General features: G+C 40.3%; 1 protein-coding gene across 2 annotated transcripts in view; it reads right to left on the bottom strand.

Moving 5' to 3' along the window:
• The window catches only part of RERG (RAS like estrogen regulated growth inhibitor), a 103553-nt gene that overhangs the window by 19325 nt on the left and 63912 nt on the right, over window positions 1-20316 (bottom strand). The gene's annotated exons all lie outside the window — the stretch shown is intronic.

A 20316-nucleotide genomic window follows, 5' to 3' on the forward strand; every position in this document is an offset into this window, starting at 1 on the left:
AACTAATGCCTTGTATTTATTTTTATTGAAACTACAACAGATATAAGGAGCACAATAATGCTACTTGATAGAGCAAATTTGCAGCTACAAAACACCATTTGTTATCGCAGTCTCTCCCATTAGATATGCCTTTTGCCAGTGATGAACAAAAGCCCGCATGCCACACTTGTAAAAATCTCCACGACCGTCCAAAACATGCCTTGTCCTTCACACCACCATTGCTGAAACGCACCACCCACCTCCTCACTGTGCTCCCATCTGCTGTTTGGTCTTCATAAACATTCAGCAAGTATCAGTGAATGTCAATGGGTGCCATTTTTTCTGCATGGAGGAATTAAATTCTACACCCTTGCTTCATCCTCACTTCCGTGTCAGATGACATTCTGTCAGACTGCCTTCCTCACTGCCATTCGGCACACAGCAACAAAATGTAATGAAATGTTGTCCAGAAGGTTCAATCTCTACTGTCATATCAGCATCTGCCTCTAACATCATAAGCCAACACCATAAAATTGGAGGCATTACTTTCAGAGCAGCCCTCATAATTTCTGATAAACTTTCCCTTCAGATGTGAAACTTCAAAAAGTAAATATAATTGGCTAAATTGCTTCCTCTGCAGCTTGACATGCTTTCCTTGCAATAACTTGCCTTCAGTATTTTCCCTACTTACCACTGGCAGTGATCAGCTATATTTACATTCTTGACCAACAAGTGCAATTAATGAATTTGCAGAAATAGAAATAATGTTTTGGATTTTGGAGCACGGGATAATTAGTTTTCAATTTCAGTTTATGGGCTAAGATCTTGCTACTTATATTCTTATATCGATTTTTTTTTCTCTCCATCCACTTAAAGGCATCCTACAAATGCTTTGCCAAGATTTTGATTATGTTCTAGCTATCAATCTTAAAGCTAAGCACTGCCTTGTAGTTCTAGTGCTGTAATTCTGTGATTCCATAAGCAAAGCATTCACTGCTGTCAAATATTCAAAATTCTCTCTGTGCTTTCAGATTGGAGAAAGAAGTATCCCTGCACTAACTGTGATTTTAGTGATTTCAGCTATAGGAGAAGGTTTTCTTGTCAGCCCTACAGCTTTGTTCTATTTCTCCTTCAGCTGCAGACAGACAGCAAAAGGTGACATCTAAGCTGAATTCTGGCTTTTTTCAAAATCAAAGCAATAGGAATCTCTCACACTCCAGACTTCTGTGCCCAGAAGCAGAATCACAGAATTACAGAATCACAGAATTGAAGGGTTGGGAGAGACCTCAAGAGATCAAGTCCAAACCCCTGCTAAAGCAGTACCCTACAATAGGTGACACAGGTAGGCGTCCAGATGAGTCTTGAAGATCTCCATAGAAAAAAACTACACAACCTCTTTGGGCAGCCTGCTCCATTGCTCAGTCACCTTCACCATAAATAAGTTTATCCACATGTTAGTATGGAACTTCCTACGTTCAAGTTTTAGGCCATTACTTGTCATATTGCTATACACCACTGTATAAAAAAAGCCTGGCCTCATCCATTTGCCTCCCACCACTCTCTGGACATTTATAAACATTCTTGAGATCTCCCCTCAATCTTCCTTTTCCCCAGGCTGAACAGACCCAGCTTACTCAGCCTTTCCTCTGATGGGAGATGCTCCAGGCCCAACACTATAGAAAAAACTTCATTAATTCAGCTTTGGTCACTTGGAACCTATTTTATTTAACAGAGTCAGAACCTTAGTTTTCAGGAAGACTTAAGTATGCTTCACACTTGGAAAGTAATAAGAATGTGATCCTAAGGAAATGAGATCACTAGACAAGATGCAATTTTAAATTGCTGTTATTTTATGATTCTTTTATACCTTAGGAATTTTTTTAAGCCTTTGCAGCAATGCTCTCCTTGGCCCTCTGAGTGAATGTGGCAATACTAAAAGTACTTTTCAAGTCATACTACTAACAAGGATGTCATCATGGAACAAGAATATCTCTGTGTAGCTTATTTTCCATCCATAATGCACCATTTCCCCCATGTTTTACCTCAGCTGGTGAAGTTTAAACATCTTGACGTTTTAAAAGTTTGGTCATGACTCTTCTCTAATTGCTAGTAATTGGTTCTCTAATTGCTGGTAAAATAGACGGCATGTTCTATTTTGACTGGGGAAGTAATGCAGGGTAGAAATTCTCCTGACATGCTTTTTGAAGCTCCTTACCATGTTACTTTTCAAGAACAGATTTTAAAAATGCTTCCAGGAGCTTTGCGGCCCACTAAAGTGAAAAGCCTGTATGCTTGAGCACTCAAAAGAAACAGCATTTGCTCTATACTGCCTCATGCCTGCTGCATACTGTTTGTCAGATGTTGAGGATTCCAAGGTGTTCCTCAACCCTTTCAGAGAAGGTGGTTTGATGCGCATTGTATCATAGCAGCAGAGTGGGTTCTCAAATGGACTCTAAAGGTGGAAAACTATAATTTGTTTTAGTGACAGAATAAGAATACACAGAATTCACATGAGTATAATCATGTTTTTTCTCGCTTCTCAGCTTATCACTATGTCATTGTTCTTAATGAGCACCACCCACAGATACATAGATGCTATAAAATGCTGGCAAAGAGAAGAAGACCCCACGGGCTGGCTTTCATGGCAGCACATTGCACTTTTCTACCTTATGACTGAAGAGGGCTTTTGGGATGCTGGCTCACAAGTGTCCAGCAACTCTGCTTGCATTCTGCTTGTTGGGACTGCAGCTGGATTGCTTGGGCATGCTGTGTGTGATGACAAAGAAGCAGGTAAAGCACAGCCACCTTGTATTTGTAGATGGAAACTGCTGGAGAAAGAGGGTCAAAGAGATGAAGGAGACTGGAAGAAAATCTGTTAAGCTCTCATGTCTGAGAAAGACCATAGATGTGCAGCTCTAGGGGAGGAGGGCTTATTTCAGATTTAGCCAAAATGAAGGAGATGAGGCCAGGTGAAAAACAGAAGATAGAAGTGGACCATGACTGCTGAGGTTACCCTAAGAGAACAGGGTTACAGGTGTGTACACTACATGAAACAGCACTGGCTTCCACACTACTAGACTGAAGTTTAGCAGCTGCGTTTTACAGATGGGAAACATGAGATGCTCTTGATCCAGTATGTATCCTGTTTCTAAATGATCACAAGATGTTTTGGATAGAAAGCATCTCAACCTTCATCTCGATAGGGGTGCCCAGCAAATGGGTCTCTGATGTACAGTTGGGTATTACAGCAGTGTCTGACTTTATCTGGTTTGACAGAAGGGAGTCAATGAGAGGAGAGCTGGGAGAGAGAAAGTGCTCGGCCTAGACCAGTTGCTGGCTCATACTGCCTGCCCTAGAAATGATCTCTCTAGTCCATGAATATTACTGTGGAGCCATTTTGTTTATTGCTGAGCTCAGTTACTGCCAGATTACATCACTTTTGTTTTAGTAGAATAACTTCTGCCAGCAGAAGAATCAGAAACAAAGACATTAGAAATTGACTACATTCAGTGTTGTGGTGCTCAGATTTTTGCTGCTGGCAAAAAGGACATTTCAGGCAAAGCAATAAATCTTCCTCATACCCTTAGCAATGCTACAGATAAAAAGTTGGGAGTTGCACAGACCTTTGCTAAGGTGAGCAAGAAGCACTTGATGTGTTAGCCATGTTTGCTCTGATGTTTGCTAAAAGTAAGCCAAAAATAGCCCAACACTTTAAAGTAATAATAATCTGCCTACTGGATTTTTATTTTAAATAATGCAGAGATTGAAAATGTATGAAACATTATTTTCTCATTAAACTAGGTGACTAATTCTGGTGTTCATATTATAATCAACCTTCCTAGTGTTTGTTGTAGGAAAAGACGAAATGCATTTTGAAGCAGACAAGATTCGAATTGATGCAGTACTGAACAGAAGTGAATTTCATTGTTCTCTGCTGAGAGGAGCCCACACCCTGCCCCAGCACTCACTGCTTGTGAAATGCATGAATTTTCAGGCTGTGAAGGAAAGAATCTCCAACAAACTGCAATTTGGATTCCTGCTGTGTTTTGGAGACATGACCATTACCTAAGGAAATTGATGTAATGGCTCATGTCTCTTTTTGCCTTTCTTTACAACCTCATTTCCAAGTCAGCTGTTTTGTACAGGGTTTAAATTAGGGTAGAACTTGACTTTCATTCAGTCATGTTTAAACCTTCTGCCTTAGAAGTTATTCTTGGAGAAGAAACATGACTATCTGTCAAACACATTTGCACTGTAACTCCAATGAAGACAGTGAAATTATAGCAGGAGTTAACTTGGTTTATAAACTGAGATTGTCAACTACACAATTAATCAGTTTCTTTGGGACTTGTGTGGCTAAGGTCCTTTCCCAACTTTAAAAATCTCAGTCCGTATCTTTTTGGAACATTTAAATGTATATGTACCATTGAGTTTTGGTTTAGATCTTTGTTTGGATTTAGTAACATAAATGGCTCCGGTAAAATTTACAGTCTGCCTGAATACATATCTTCATGATTCTGTTACTGTTCCAGCTAATACAGACTGAGCTTTTGGGGCAGGAAGGATGGAAGTTGGATTTTATTTGAAAAATGCTTCCTTCTTCCCAAAAGAGACAGAGTTCAAAGTTATTCTAAGAAAAGTAACAGCTCTCTACAGTTAAATAACTGTATGATGATTCTTTTATGCCATGAGAATTTTGAGCTATAAAAATTATCTGAAAGAAGTCCCATTATTTAACATATCAACAAGTCCATTCCTGGTGTTGTGATGACGTGTCATCAGTAAATCATACTTGGCTGGAGAAAGCGGAGTGGTTGAAACTAGTTGTTACAGTGATCAAAAGGCACTTTCACATGACAATTATTTCATTTTTAAAAAATGTGTATTTTGGGGGGGGGCAAATGGGATACGGACTGTCTCCTGGAGGCCCCTCATGATTCTGAGTTTCAGTGGGCTTTGAGAGCAGCAATGCAGCACACTGGTGTGGGAGCTCTGTGACCAGCTTTGGGAGGTAATGGTTTGTTTTAAAACCTCTACCATGAGACTTCTAATTTGCTTCTGAATGTGCAGGCCTTCCAGTGAGGGGGAAAAATGTGAACTTGTGGTGTGGCACTGCCTTCTGATCCTGGCTGCACCATGAGTGTAGACATGCAGTCGTGGCTTCTGGCCCTGTGCTCGCGGGCTTGGATTTGACTTAGTTTTGACAACGTCTCAATTAATTTAGCAAGGCCGGGTGAATGGTGAGCTGGACATCAACAGGATTGGCAGGATCAGCAGGACTAGGGGAAATGGTTTTAAGTTGAAGGAGGGAAGATTTAGGTTGGATGTTAGGGGGAAGTTCTTTACTAGGAGAGTGGTTAGGCCCTGGAACGGGCTGCCCAGGGAGGTTGTGGATGCCCCGTCCTTGGACGTGTTTAAGGCCAGGTTGGACGGGGTCCTGGGCAACCTGATCTGAATGTGTATGTTTGGTGGCCCTGCTAGGCAGGGGGTTGGAACTACATGATCCTTGGGGTCCCTTCCAACCCGGGTGATTCTGTGATTCTGTGATTCTGTGATTCTGTGATTCTGTGATTTCTCTGCATTCCCTACTCTCACTGTGATCACTGCTAACACTGAGACCTGATGTGCTTGCATTAAACTAGAAAGAACATTTGATGGAGCAAAATTAGATCAATAGGGGACATGGAAGGAAAAACTGTATCAAGTACAAAAATCATAGAATCACGACAATTGGAAAAGGCCAAAGATAATCTAGTCCAACTGTCTGTTGGTCACTTGCTGACTACCTTGCTGTCTCATACTCTGCACATTTTATGGGTATTTTAATCCATGTCTTAAGCACTGAACTCTTCAAAAAAATTACTGTGTGTTCTTCTATATTTTTTTGTGTGACAGTGTAATGAGGTCCACTGACTAAGGTTAAGTACAGAACAAAAGCTTATATTATTTGAAACAATAAAGACAAACTAGGATTGAACATGTGTGAAAAAAATATCTTACTCTTTCATTTCAAGAGGTTATTTTGCTTGGTGCTATCTAAGGGATTTCCTCAGTCAAAATGATATAGGCTTCAGTGCTGCGGAACCTAATCTGAACAATCCCTGTTTTAAATGCTAATTCAATAACTAGCAATCAAAAAAATTGCCAATTTTGGCAAGTTGTTTGGAAGGACAGTGCCATTTTCCTACTCGTAATCCATAATCAGCTATGTCTTTTAGCTTTCTTCCAAAGGATATTTATCCTTTGGATCTGACCAAATAACAAAGTAGTCGATGTTTCATTTTAAAATCTCTGTCCCGTTTCAGTTTATACTGTAAAGTCTTGGGTAGCGTTTATTTTGTCAGTAGCAATTTAAATTTCTCTCAAATGTATCTGCATTTCACTGTTGTGGAAAGTACCTGCTTTTAGGAACCTATGAGTGGGAAGCATCTGGAGAAAAGTAACTTGTTTCAAGGAGCTCATCTGAAACTATCAGTCTGTAAGTACTGTTTATTTCATAATCTTCTCTCTGCTGTCTGGATAGAGGACTTGAAGGAAGCACCGTATCAGATTTTACAAGCATGTCTTAATTGCAGGGAATGAAAGAAGGAAAAAGAAAGCTGTGCTTTTATCAGAGCATGCACAGTAGTTTAGTTTTGCTTTTGTTTTTAGTTTTCACTGAGAATGAATGTAGAAGTCGTTGAAATGTAATGAAACCAATGCTCACAAGTGCTCACCAAACAGAAAAGCGAGTGATCGATTTCCTGGATTGTACAAGAGTAATTGCTCTACCCGTGACCACACTTATCTCCAGGACAACTGCTTACAGTTCTCCACTTCCCTTGCTTCATCTCTCTTGGTCAGACCACATGGGCTGTACAAACTTCCAGGTGTCTACTGGCTCCACACACTCAGACATGGGCTCTTAAGGGTTCTCTAGCTCTTGTGCATTTCTAGCCCTGCCCAATCCTGTTCTTGTAGTCTGACACTTTGAACACCCCCTAAATCTGTTGTTGCGGGGCAGTTGGTATCTCCCTTCATGGATGGAGAAGGACTAAGTCTTCAGGTGAGAGGCAAAGTTTGCCACTGCTGAGACACTGAGCAGAAAGCAATCTCAGCACTGACACATTTGCAAACTGAAAGCCTTCATTATTCAGTACTGAATATGAAAAACGCAAGAGTTGTTCATCAAAATGTTCATTATTAACCATGTCCAAATATTAACATCAGGAAGTGGTTTTTGCCTTGCTCCTGGTGTGGTAATTTCATGATAGAAAGAATTCCATATATTCTTCTGAAATAGCCTACCACCATCTTGCAAAAGACGCAGTGTGATGGTCATTCATCCCATCACCTCTTATCTGGGACGTTTTTATACTAAAGTATTGCCCACTGTCTTTTATACTGGGACTATTTTCTTTTCAACCGTTACCGCATGTGGCACATAAGCAGGAAGCTTAATTTATCTTGTTATCCCATTCCATAACAAACTGTTCCAATATAGGGTTGTTTATTTTACAGGACTCCCTTCACATAAAAGACAAACTGTGAGACTGGCCTCTCTAATGGTTTTGATCATTTTAGAAACATGGTGTGCAATATCCATACCTCTACCATTCCTCCTCTACTGACTTTATTGTATAGCTTGTTATGTCGCCGCTTCATGAAGACTAAACTTTCTGGTGTGCTATTACTAACACATATGGCTTTCCAAAACAAGTTAATGATAACACCTCCAGATGTTTATGTGTACAAGACGGAACGTATTTGTGATCGGACTGTAAAGCAAGTTCTACAAGTGAAATCACACAAATAGCTGTGACTTTCCTAGGTAATTGACATGGGTAAGCTTTAAATTTGTGTGCTCTTTTGAAAGACACTGGACAAAGAATAGAATGAGGTTTTTCTGTACTAGAGTGCAGAAGCAAGATAGCAAGGTTTGCAGGGGTTTCTATTTTTTTTCCCCTTAAATTTCTCCCAGTGCTGACTTCAGAAAACATCTCACTCTGTTCTCTGGTTATGTTTCATCTGACATCTTTACAACAGAAAAAAAAAAGAAAAAAGAAAAAAGGAAAGAAATAACAGGGAATTTTTTAATACTCTAGGTGGCAGAATGGACTTCTGGTTATTGTCAAAACGTTTTTGTATGAATGAATTTTTAATGGAAACTGCACTGTGAGTAGAAAGGCCATTTTTTATTTGTGAAGGAAGAGAGTATTTTAGATTTCACTTTCAAAGGGAATGCCTGAACACCTCACCTTTTTTTTTATTATTCCTGAAAAACCTGCAATTAAAAGCCAGATTAAACAAAGCTCAAAGCTCACTAGCTCCATTTGTTCTTTGACTTCCTGCAGTATTTTGTAATACACTGAAGGGATCTGTTGGACTATATTATATTATTATATACATAGTTTTTACGAAAATAAAGAAGAGGCATCACTTTCAGAATGACCTGTGTATCTGTAACCTTCAGGATAGCATAAAGTACCTTCGTAGAAGTAGCATGCTGTTTCTCTGTCTGTACATATCAGGACAAGCAGTATCTAGAAATGACACAAATTGCACCTTTTCTCCTTTGATCCAGAAACACGGCGATGTAAAGGGACACAGAGCTCTCTACGTCACTTTTGTTAGATGTCACTGTCTCCTCCTGTCTCCTACTGGCCACAGTATGAGCAGAATATCTGTCATCCTTCTCTTGAGTCTGACTATATTAATTCTCTTGTCGCACACTAACTGCGTGCATGGTTTATCAGATGTGACTGCAACTCATACCTTCAAAGATCATCTGTCCTGTGCAATTTTTAGCTTTGTCTGACAAAAGAGCGTAGGCAAACACAGGTTTGTCAGGACTGGTCAGTAGGATCAGCAATCAACAGATACATGCCTGTAAGGTGCCTGTGTCACACGGGAATGCACATTTAGGGCAACCAAATGCACTGAAAACTGACTCATGTACTTTCAATTTTTTATTTTTTTATTTTTTAATAAGGAAAATGATATAAGCATTGATAAATGTTACATCTTCTTAACATGTCACAGTATTATTTTTCTGTGAACCCAGTGTTTTCAAACCATGCAAGTAGTTGGCTTTGCATTGCAGCTCCCTGGCTACCTGGTGTTTTAAAGGCAGAAGATACAGAATTTACAGCTTTCTTTCTGTTGAGCTCACTGCCAAATACCTGAACCAGACACATGGGGAAGTTCACAGAAGAAAGAAAGGAGAGGCATGTGAGAGCAGACATATCAGAGAGCGACAATAAACTACGGTGGCTTTCAGGCTTCTGTAACCAGTTACTGTCATCATAGTGTATCATATTCAAAATGCCTTAGGCATCTCACTGAAAGCAGTGGCAAATGTCTTAATGGCTGCTCTCACATTTTATGTTCACCTTTTTTTTCCCCCCCGTTCTTTTCTCTGCATTGTTAAGACATCTGCTCCTATTACTTGTTGCCACCTGGAATCTTGCAGTTCTGTTTGTGCCAGCATTTTTTATGGTAAACAACTTCTCCATTACACGTGGGAGCAGGAGCAGAGAATCTCTAAGAGAAAAGCTATTATTTCCACAGTAGGGTTCACAATACCAGAGAACAAAACCAGTAAGTGATAGGCTGTGTTTAACAGTCAAAATAAAACATAATTTAAATACTATGGACCATATGTTTCTTTGTCACAGTACAAAGAAGAATGTTCCAAAGTGGAGAAGTGATGAGCTGAGAAGGAAAACTCAGACTAAAGCTTTTCTAACATGCTGTAGATAAAGAATCCCAAGAGAGATGAGACTGATAGGCATCAAGTGGTATCTAATAGCATCACAGGCAACATCACCTCTTTTCTTTTGTGGAGAAGGCTGGAAGAGCAGGTGTGGGTGGACAGCAATTTTTCATAAATCACTGGCAACCAAAGCCTGTTTCAGTCTGAAACTTTAAGGGTAATCTGAGTGATCTCACATACTGCTCATCCCATACAACCACCGTCAGCAGGAAGTTTGATGTCTGACTCCGAAGTAACAAGTCCCCATCAGAGCTACAGCATGTTAGGCTGGGTGACAATAAACACTACTAAGTGGTCCAGCCAATATGCTACAGTGTGGTGTGCTTGTTTCCCAGTACTGACAACAGCATTAATGAAGTTAAACTAATCCATTGCTTTGATGAATAACTCTAATCTCCTATCTCTGTCTGCAACTGCAATTTTATAAGCGCTCATTTGGTGCTACAATAATGTAGGGGCTATTATTAACCTTCTGCTTGGAATTTGGACATGTGATCATGAAAGCTGCTCAGATTAAACTTTAAACTCCCAAATTTAAATGGTAAATTTCTGCTTTCATTTTCAATACTTGAGGGCATTCAGCTAATAAACATCATATGACTTCAAACAAAATAAAAAACACAGTAGCAGATAACAGATGTTGTGAAAGCTCTGACTTATCTCAAGCCTCAGCCTTGGAGGTTTAACATAACTTAGTTTATGGTGGTCATCACAGCTGCCAGGAGACCTGGCCCTACCCCTCCAGAGTGCCACAGATTCAGAGAGTGTTCTGGTCTCAGCTAGATAATTAGCTAAGCTTAGTTAAAATTACATATTAAGAGGAAGTTCTGCTACATTTAACTCACTACAAACAATGAGCTAGTTCCCCCAAAAGCTGTGGTTCTATTTGTTTGAGATTCTTTTGCACATTTTTTATCTGTAGAAATTACACAGATGCAAAGATAAGAAATTGTATACTCAGGGTTCTTCCAGTCATTATCTCATCCAGTGGTTTACCCAGTTTAAAGTGACCTTAGCAATAGGATTTTCTTCATTCCTTTTAGATGAGGTTGAAAACACCAAGTTCCTGTTTGTTCTAAGGGAAGTTAAAGATCCCATAGCAGTTTTGCAAGAGTGTTATGTCATCTTTTCCTGCTAGCATCTTATCCTCAGTCCTGAGGGTCGGAAGGTATGTGTCATCCAGTGGATTGAAGTGTCAGATGCTCAGAGACCCTTCAGGACTAAGGAAGTTTGTGGTATTGACTTCTATTATTTTCTCAGGCTAATCTGATAATCTGTTCATTGCTGAGTTTTTCTTTCAATGCTTTTCTTAAGAACACTTTCTCAGTTTCACCCCATCGTCATTTCAGAGTGAGCAGAGCGAATATAAATGATTCCACTTTCTCTGCCAGCAGTTGAATAAAGCAATTTGAGTTTATTTTCCCCATTACTGCCCTATAGAGTGCTGTAACCTGACTGCAGCAATCTGCATTTGCTTAGCTCTTGGTGATGACATCATACAAATTGTGAGGAAACACAGCCCTGGGAATCTACAGTTTGACAAGCAAGAACACCTCCAATTGCATGTAACAAAGGCTGATACAGAACCTCTGGAGCTGGTCTGAGACGAGGTTTACATTCCTTGCTCCACCATGTTTTTCTCTGGTTTAAAATGGATTAATGGGTGATTACATATTCAAAGCTGTTAATGTGCCCAGCAGAGCAGAGAGGCCACCAGCAGTCCAATAGTGGTTAGATGGTGATGGTCTCTAATGGATGCCATTGCATGCTGTTGTCTTCTGTATCCATCCCCGATGAACCTCTTGTCATTCTCCAATCCATAGCTACACGAGTGCACCCACCCAATCCCTGTGGGGATGAGCACCATGTGTAATCAGTTCAATCACCCTCATTAAAAAGGTGCTCTTTCCCCAAGAAATTTTTGTCTTAGCCCCAGTGATCCTGGAAAAAACTTCTGAGTGACTTCTGAGCCAATGTGGCCAAACTAGGAGCAGAAAATGATCTTGATGGAAAGGAGGGACATGCTTGGACTGGCTGTACTGCTGGAGAAGACGTACCCTATACCTGGTGATTTCACTTGTGCTAGGGCATTTCTTAAAATTCCTTTTAATGCATCATCTGCTTTTAGCACCTGAGCAGCTTCAGAGACATTTGGTCTTTAGTTTTTCTGCACATTCCTCAATTTCATTGGGAACCTGGATGGAATAGGGTTGCTGTGGGAATAAATAGATTGGCCAACACTGACAAACCATAAGGGCTTAGGAAATATGAATATTGTTTTTTATCTGGATGCTGAAACAATGCTCTCAGGGATGGAACTTCAAGGAAAGCATTCCTTTTATTTTGTTTCTTTGCTAGAAGATGCATTTTCCATGAGCCGTTTACAGACAGCAAAAATATTCTATGACCCTTGGCTCCCTACTACTTCAAGGGTGCACACTTAGTTAGCATTTTTTATTTTCCTCATTCTCCTTGACATATCATTGAATCATAGAATCATTAAAGTTGGAAAAGACTACTAAGATTATCAAGTCCAACTATCAACCCACCACCACGACCACTAAACCACATCCCTGGGCAGGCTGTTCCAATGCCTCACCACTCTTTCCGAGAAGAAATTTTTCCTAATACTCAACCTGAACCTCTCCTGACACAATTTCAGCCCCTCTTGTCCTATCACAGTCACGTGGGAGAAGAGACCAAACCACAGCTATGCACAAGCTGCTTTCAGGTAATTATGGAGAGTGATAAGGTCTCCCATGAGACTCCTCCAGATTGAACTATCCCAGTTTCCTCAGCCAATTTCCATAAGACCTGTGCTCCAGAAGCCTCACAGCTTCACTGCCCTTCTCTGGACCTCAATGTCTTGTAGTAAGGGGCTCACTATCCTCCCCAGGAGCTAAATTTGAGACTTGCAGTCTGACCAACGAGTCTGCTGAAGGGAGCAGATGAACTCTGCAACTCCAAAGACTCAGCCAGAGCTGAACTTCTTACTCACTTTCTTTGTGGGACCAAGGGTTATTTTTTAAGTAGTTGAATCCCCTCTTTATTGTTATGTTTTCACACAGAAGAAAAGATACAGTCTTTCAGCTCCGAGGTGTGCTCTGTGGGCTCACTGTTAGATGGTGCAGTACCTGGGAGGGCTATGTCACCTCCTACCAATCCACCTGGGGCTAAGTGATCACACGCTAGTGACATGGAGCCTTCCAGGGGCAACAACATCCACAGTGATCCTGTTCCTACTCCACAACAGCTTCTGCTCCAGGTGGGCCTATCTCCTCTATCTGCTCTACCTGTTGTCCCAGAGGAGGTACACTCAGGGTAGCAACTGCTACTCTCCACGCTGCTACCAACCTCATAGCTAGAGGAGGAATGTTATTGTTCCTCCTCATTCTCTCAGTTCCTCACATTTTTCAAAGTTTAGTCCAAAAAAAGCACCATAAGCAGCAAGAAGAGGTAAATAATTCGCTGCTCTAAACAAATGAGCACAGTCTGGTTAGAAGAAGTTACGCGCTCATTTTAATAAGGCAAAGAACAACTTTTAAAGGCATGTCACGCATTGATACAGGAGATAAGAAGGCTGTGACTGTGTTTAGGAAAGCAGAGAAGCGGTGGTAATCATTGTAACTTACAGTCAGATAAGCCACTTTTGCAGAAAGAGGCTGGAAAAGAGAAAAACATTCTTGGAAAGAAGCTGATAATGAAAGGGCAGAAAACTCACATGCCACAGAATTTATTCCTAGAGGATCAGAATAAGGAGGCTGCTTTTGACTGGGCTGTTAAATTGTTCAACAGCTGGGAAGCACTCTGCCGTTGCTCAATGTAACTATATGTTTCTGCAATGACTTTTGAACAGAATTCTTCCTTCTTTGAATGGAGCCTGAGGCGCAACCCACTGAAGTCAGCGGCAGCTTTGCCTCTCACTTTGTAGGCTGGAGCCTGTGCCCCCAGGGAGCTGTTTAGGTGTGATAAGTAATGTTCTCAAATTGATACCAGCAGCAGCCTCACCCTGCAAGAAGGAGAAACCACAGCACATGCAATGGAAAAAAGGAGACAGGCTAAATTCCTGCATTGTAGAGCGGTCTCTTAAAGAGATCTTCTGATCTCTCTAGTATCTTCTGTGTGGGAGTTAATGCAAACATTTCACTAGATACTGATCTTAAGATTGGAGTGCTTGTTTTCCTATTCAGTGCTCTGAAAAGCTTGTCTGCATGGGAAAATCATCGCATGTGTGGAATGAAATACAACTAAAATTCTTCAACAGCTTTTATGTGGATAGGCTTACTCCTGGTCCTTCTCTGGTGAAAGCTGGTAAAACTAAATTGATTTCAAGAATCATTGTGAAAATAATTGTTAGGTCAAATTCCATCTTGATCAGACAGGGAATTCCTCCAAAACTAGCTGGCTACCTTTTTTCCCTGGTATTATTTGCTCACCTCCTTGGCTTTGGGTCTAGCACAGCTGTCTAGATGGACCCATGGAGAAGAACCGCAGCCCTGCACCAGCTACTGTCACAGAGGTTAGGCAACGAATGCCAAATATGTTAGCAGCAACTCCCTGAGCAGGGAAGTGCAGAGGATCTCTGGTCTCTTCTCCCTGAGATTCAATAGCAGGATGTGTAGGAATGGCAAAAAGCTGTGCCAGGGGAGGTTTAAAGTGGACATTAAGAGAAATTTACGTACCGTGAGGTTGGTCAAACAGTGGTGCAGGCTTTCTAGAGAGGTGGCTGATGTCCCCTGCCTGTCAGTGCTCAAGAGACATTTGAACAGTGCCCTCAGTAACATGTGTAAACTTTTGGTTGGCCCTGAAAAGTCCCTTCCAAAGGAACTATTCTATAATATTACTAAAATAAGCATGCAGCCTAATAGAAGAGGAAAAGAACATCCCATGGATGTCTATAAACATACAGCTCATGAAATATGGACAATAACTGCTGGCTTAGATTAGGGTCAGCTGTTGCTTTGTTGTGTTCTTGCTCCATCGAACTTGAGCCATCTTCCCATTAGCTGTCAGGAGAGTGCCTAATAGATGGCAGATGGATGTGCTATAAACCACAACAGGCAACTAATTAATTAATTTAAAGGGGGACAGCATGGTTGTGTCCCAAAGGGGTCATGGTAAAAACACTGATTCAGTGTGATCATATGCCTGAGGGAGGGCCTAGACAGTTCAATTTTTATCTATCAAGTACAGGAAGTATGTATAGAAAAACACATATCATTACAACTATCACACACTGCCCTTATCATAAGAGATTTCACTGGAACTTTTTAACGAAAACGTTGCCATTTTAGGCTATTGCCCATCTGATCCCCAACTCCTATGCTCCGGAAGGAAACTTGAAACACTTCAAATTTTGGTTAAATTTCAAGGTAGGTTTCTCTACCCTTCTGCTTGATCACTCCGTTTTTCTTTTCCTGCCCTTTTCAGAAGTTAAAATATTTTTTTTTCAGTAAAAAGATTGTCAGACAAAAATGTGACAACTTCTCAGGCAGCTATGTTTTGAACTAGTTCTGAAAAATAATTCCAAAGATGCAAACAGTCATAATACTGAGCTAATTCTTAGGATTACCATTGTCAACATGATACATTTTCATGGATCTTGTCTCTTTAGTTTGCAAAATAAAAAATAATGACATAAGATACCTATTTTGAATCCGAGCAGATCATAAATCTATCAACTGACAGATTAGCAAGTGCTACGATGGTATTGCTTGCCATTACTGGCAATTTCATGCAAATTATGCAGCAATGTGCTTACATTCTTTTTACAAACACTTGCCAATCAAACAATTAAATCACTTTCCCTTTTTCAAACATTTAATCTAAAGACTTTTACAGAAAAGAAATCCTCACGTTACTTGTCCTGTAGAACAAGAAAACTCAGTCTGGTTTTACGCAGCTGATGAGAACATCAGAAAACCACGTATCCAGACTAGGGTTAATGAGTAACCGATCCCTTCATAGGCTTGGTGCATGGCTGCACGGCTGATGGCCCATGGGTCTTTTCCACTAAGTCCTTGCAAAATGTTTTTTCCACTATTATATAAGATCATAAAGTTAATTTGTCTCCAAAAGACCAATCTGAGCAATTTCCTATAATAACATTTGGTCTCTGGTTGTCAAAAATTTGGATGACCCCAACAAAAGATTGGGAAATTTTCAATTGCCTTTGAAGATTTCCCAGTCACTTCAGTGAGATGAGACTATTTTTTTTTTTCAAAGGCCCAGATCAACATCAGTCTTTGCAGAAGTTCAAATTTACCATAATTGTAAGTTTACTTAAGCTCTTAAAATAATAGTGATTTGCATCTGAATTTGATTTTCCAGAAGCACCATTCGTGGCATTTATCTGCATCTTTAGAGACGTGTAAAAAAATTTGGTCCTCAGTCTCTGTTTTTAACTTACACGTTCTGTCATTTTCATTTATTCCAAAAAGAGTTACAATCCCTACAAGCTTTCTAAGTATTAATGCATCTCTGCCAGTTTAGAATTTGCTGTACAGGTTATTTCAGCAATATATACAATTAATCTTATAGTTTCTACTTCGATGTAATTAGAAATCTTCTGCATTAATACGGAACCTAGTGAAAAGTACTACAGCATATAGGACAGCAAAGTCAAGGTGAAAAACCATGGATGTAAATCAGGAGCAAGTATAAAACTGTTGGCAGTCCCAGTAGTTCTCTGCAAGTCAAAGTACCTTTTTTAGGTGAGTAATTCTACCAACAGTACTCAAATAGTAGTCAATTCCAAGGGTCAGTGGAATCATTATGAAACTTCAAATGATTTGGTATTAGGTTCTTAGGTCCAAACAAAGCAATATCCAAGCTCTTGCACCCAGCTTGCTTAGCAGAAATGAAATGTTTGGCTGCTCTCTTGCACAGTCAGCTAAAAGTAAGAAAAACTGGACACTTAGGCTAAGATCTGAACTGTGTTAGGGACATGTAGAGCAGCTGGCTTTACTCTTCCAGGACTAATTTCTCCAAGGTCTCCTTCTAGCTGACACAGTGGAGTTTCTTCTATAATCCAATTTAAAAATCTAAAATTATTCTCTGTTCTAGCCATGCTTTTACCTACCAGTTTTGATAAAGTGATTTCATATGGGGAACTCTGGAGCAGTGATGGCAGCAGCGGATCCCATATCTCTGGACATCTTCCTCTACTTTTGCCAGCTGGGTGACTGGCTACTGCCAGCAAATCAACACAGAAACGGCTAAGCCCAATAATCAGATGAGGCCCTGTGTTTTACCATGCTTTGCATGGTATCTCTGCTTTGCACTCAATCATAACAGCCTGCTGAGCAGACCTGCTGCAGTTTAATTAAAGCGTCTGGGTCCACCTCCTGTTCCTCTATAATAACATTAGTCAGAAGTGAGCTGTCTGGTGCCTGCATCTTCTTGGTTAGTATGAGCTGCTGATGCAGAGCTGGCCAGATTGGTTAATTGCACCCCTGACTTTTAAAGGTCAAGTTTTTTGGAGTCTAATAATGCTCCAAAGTTTTCCAAAACAAGGTAGATTGGAAAGAAGAATCTGGATTCCTCTGCTGTGATGCTGCATGTTGAGACATGGGACAGCTCAACATCTGCAGCTCCCCAGTGGGGCAGCGGGGAGAATGGGAGCTCCCAAGGGCAGCTGGTGCAGGGTGTGCTCACTGCTGGGGGTATGCACTAAAGAAAAGAGGACAGAGCACTGGAAAAGGTTATCTAAAGGAAAGCTGTAAAACAAGTCGCTACTCAGCTGATTTGCCTTTGTGTAAGGGATTGCATCATGTCCCAGAAATCCTTCATCTTTAGCTTATCCTGATAAGATAGTTGAATGGTTCCTCAAACAGTATCAGCTAGGACAGAAAAACTGAGAAACTTGAAAAACATCTTGAGAAGAGTATGATGTTTATGATGTTTCAATAGAAAATGCACTAACCCAGTCTTGTGCCTGAGCCACCTGTCCCTTCTAGGCAGGGAGTGATCTGGTGAAAAGGACCCGTAACTAGGATCTAGCATTTGCATGGTTCTTCAAAGTTAGTAGCTACTGTATCTGAACAGCAAATTATTATCTGTTTAAACCTCCTCTGTAGAAGAGCAACCAACAGCCCTAACTACGAGCACCTCTCTCCTAGCAGAGGGGAGTGATACGAGGGAGCTGCTACCCTTCCCCTCTCTGCAGGATATCTGGAGGCTGGAAACACCTGGGAAGGAAGGGTGATTGTCAACTAGGGCATTCCTTTCCCCCATCCTTTATGTCCTTATGCAAGCACCTGAAAAGTGTTAAGGTTGTAAGTCCTAGAAATCCCCAGTCCTCCCACTGTTCCTAATTCATCGTGCCTTAGCTAGGTTGTCTTCACCATACCAGCCACAGAAAAAGGGGAAGTCTGAAGGGGCATCAAAGAGCTTCTGCTCTGCTTTTTACCAAGAAAGATGAGTCAGCCTATTCAATAACAGCTGGGATTTCCTCTTTTCCTTTTGGCAGATTGCCGTGTTTAAAATCTTCCATTTGCCACTTCACAACTGAGTTTATACAAGATGAGTGGTGTAGATATGTGTTTTTTGTGCATGTTTGCCTTTCTTTGGTTGACAATTTTCTAATTTTGTTTTTCAAGTAAAACATTGCAAAATGGCTGAACAATTCCTCGTATTTTTTCCATACTTCATCCTTCACCACTCGTTCTCATTGCTTGTCTAAGGGCTTTTTTTTTTTTTTTTTTTTTCTTTTCTTTTTTCCCCTGGGACTTTTTGGATGGCTTATTTCTTTATTTATTGCATGTGCTTATTTTCAACTGATTTGAATGTAGATGGTGTCCAATGGGACATGCAGTTTGGGTAAGGAGATGTTTACAAACTGATACTAAAATACTCTGCTTGTTTAAAAAAAGCAGTAATTGAGTAAACACTAGTTATTAGTTGCATATTTGCTTTGCTTTTACTTGTTTTTCACAAACAACAGGGTGTTTGTTCTATAATTAACAGCATTTAGGATGTTCTTTAAAAAGCTCTATATTTTTCTAGAGAAGACAAACCAATGTTTCTGCAAGAATGAGTCTCAGAAAGTAGTCTATGTTTTCATAGTATTGCTGCCTTCCTAATAATTAATCTCCTTTCATATTTATTCATTTATTGGCTGGGTAATGCTCATGAACTGAGTCATTACTGTCACTGCCCTTTCTTGTTGCTTATTCTACAGCTCTATCTCCTACTCGTTTTGTTAGATAACACGACCTAATAATAATAAAAGGAAGCTAGCATAGGTGTATTCATATTTCAGATACTGAAACAGCTTTTGTGCTTTTACACCAATATGAACTTCCATGCACCAAACTCAAGCCATGTACTGCCATTCGTTACAACCGTACCATGTTACAACTTACATCCAATATCCAACTCAGGTGGGATATTAGACAACATTTCTTCTCTGAAAGAGTGGTCGTGCAATGGAACAGGCTGCCGGGGAAGGTGGTGTAGTCACTGTCCCTGGAGGTGTTCAAGAACTGTGTGGATGTGGCACTGAGGGATGTGGGCAGTGGGTATGGTGGGGATGAGCTGGTGGTTGGACTGTATGATCTTAGCGGTCTTTTCCAACTTTAATAATTTTATGATTCTGTTAACTTATGCCTAGTTTATAATTCAGTGTGTCTTCCAGATCACTTTTAGTGTTACTGCGTCCATATTACCTTCCTCAAGTTATCACCTTGATTTTATACAAGCTAGGTTCTGAGTTCTTAGTTCCTGAATATGTATCTAACATCCATCACAACACTTTAGTCAATCCTGCTAATTTATCATTGTTAAATAGCTGGTAATGTTTCCTGTTTTCAAATCACTGTTTCAAAATTTTGCATTTGTACAAAGCTTCTATCCATGTTGTATTTCCAGCTATATAAGCAAGTTAATATATAAATATTTGATATTTGCTCTTAGATAGCTCTGTCTTCACTCCCAGTTTACAAGGGACTTTTTCAATAGAAGTCTTCTTACTGTTCCATGGGAGAAGAGGCCAATCCCCGCCTTGCCAAACCTTTGTTTCAGATACTGGCTGTTTCCTTGTAAACTGAAATTGCTCAGCACTTCTTTTGAAGTTTGAAACAGTTAACTTACTTCTTCCATTAGATCTTCACGTGCTTCTGTTCTTGTTTGTTTTGAATTGGACCAGAAGAATACTGCACTTTCCTGGCAGACAGTCCTCTTTAGATTCTGTTCTCATTTGTGTGACAAAAAATGCTAACAAAGCATCAAGATTTTTCTGCACAGGCAACCACAGTCCTGAGATATGCTGGCACCAGCAGTCAGCAGAAAATAATGAGCAATGTGTGGGTTCATGAATGGCACCGTCATTACGTAAGCACAGTGGTTTGACAAGCCTTTCCTAGCACTGCAGAAGCTCAAAGCAGGAATTGGTTAGATTAAATGTTCCCTTTACTGGTCATCAAATTATTCTCTTCGCATTAGCATTCACCTAAATGAACACTGCAAGGTATATGAGAAGAATGGTATGCCAAAACTTCAGAGGGCAGGTGGATAAAAAGTAGAAGGTTCATGCCTGTGCCTAGCTAGAAGTTTTAAGTATATCTTTCTATATTTTTCCTTTA

Source organism: Lagopus leucura, unplaced genomic scaffold, assembly GCF_019238085.1.
Source record: "Lagopus leucura isolate 7727_CA_CO unplaced genomic scaffold, USGS_WTPT01 Super-Scaffold_100159, whole genome shotgun sequence".
Lineage (NCBI taxonomy): Eukaryota > Metazoa > Chordata > Aves > Galliformes > Phasianidae > Lagopus > Lagopus leucura.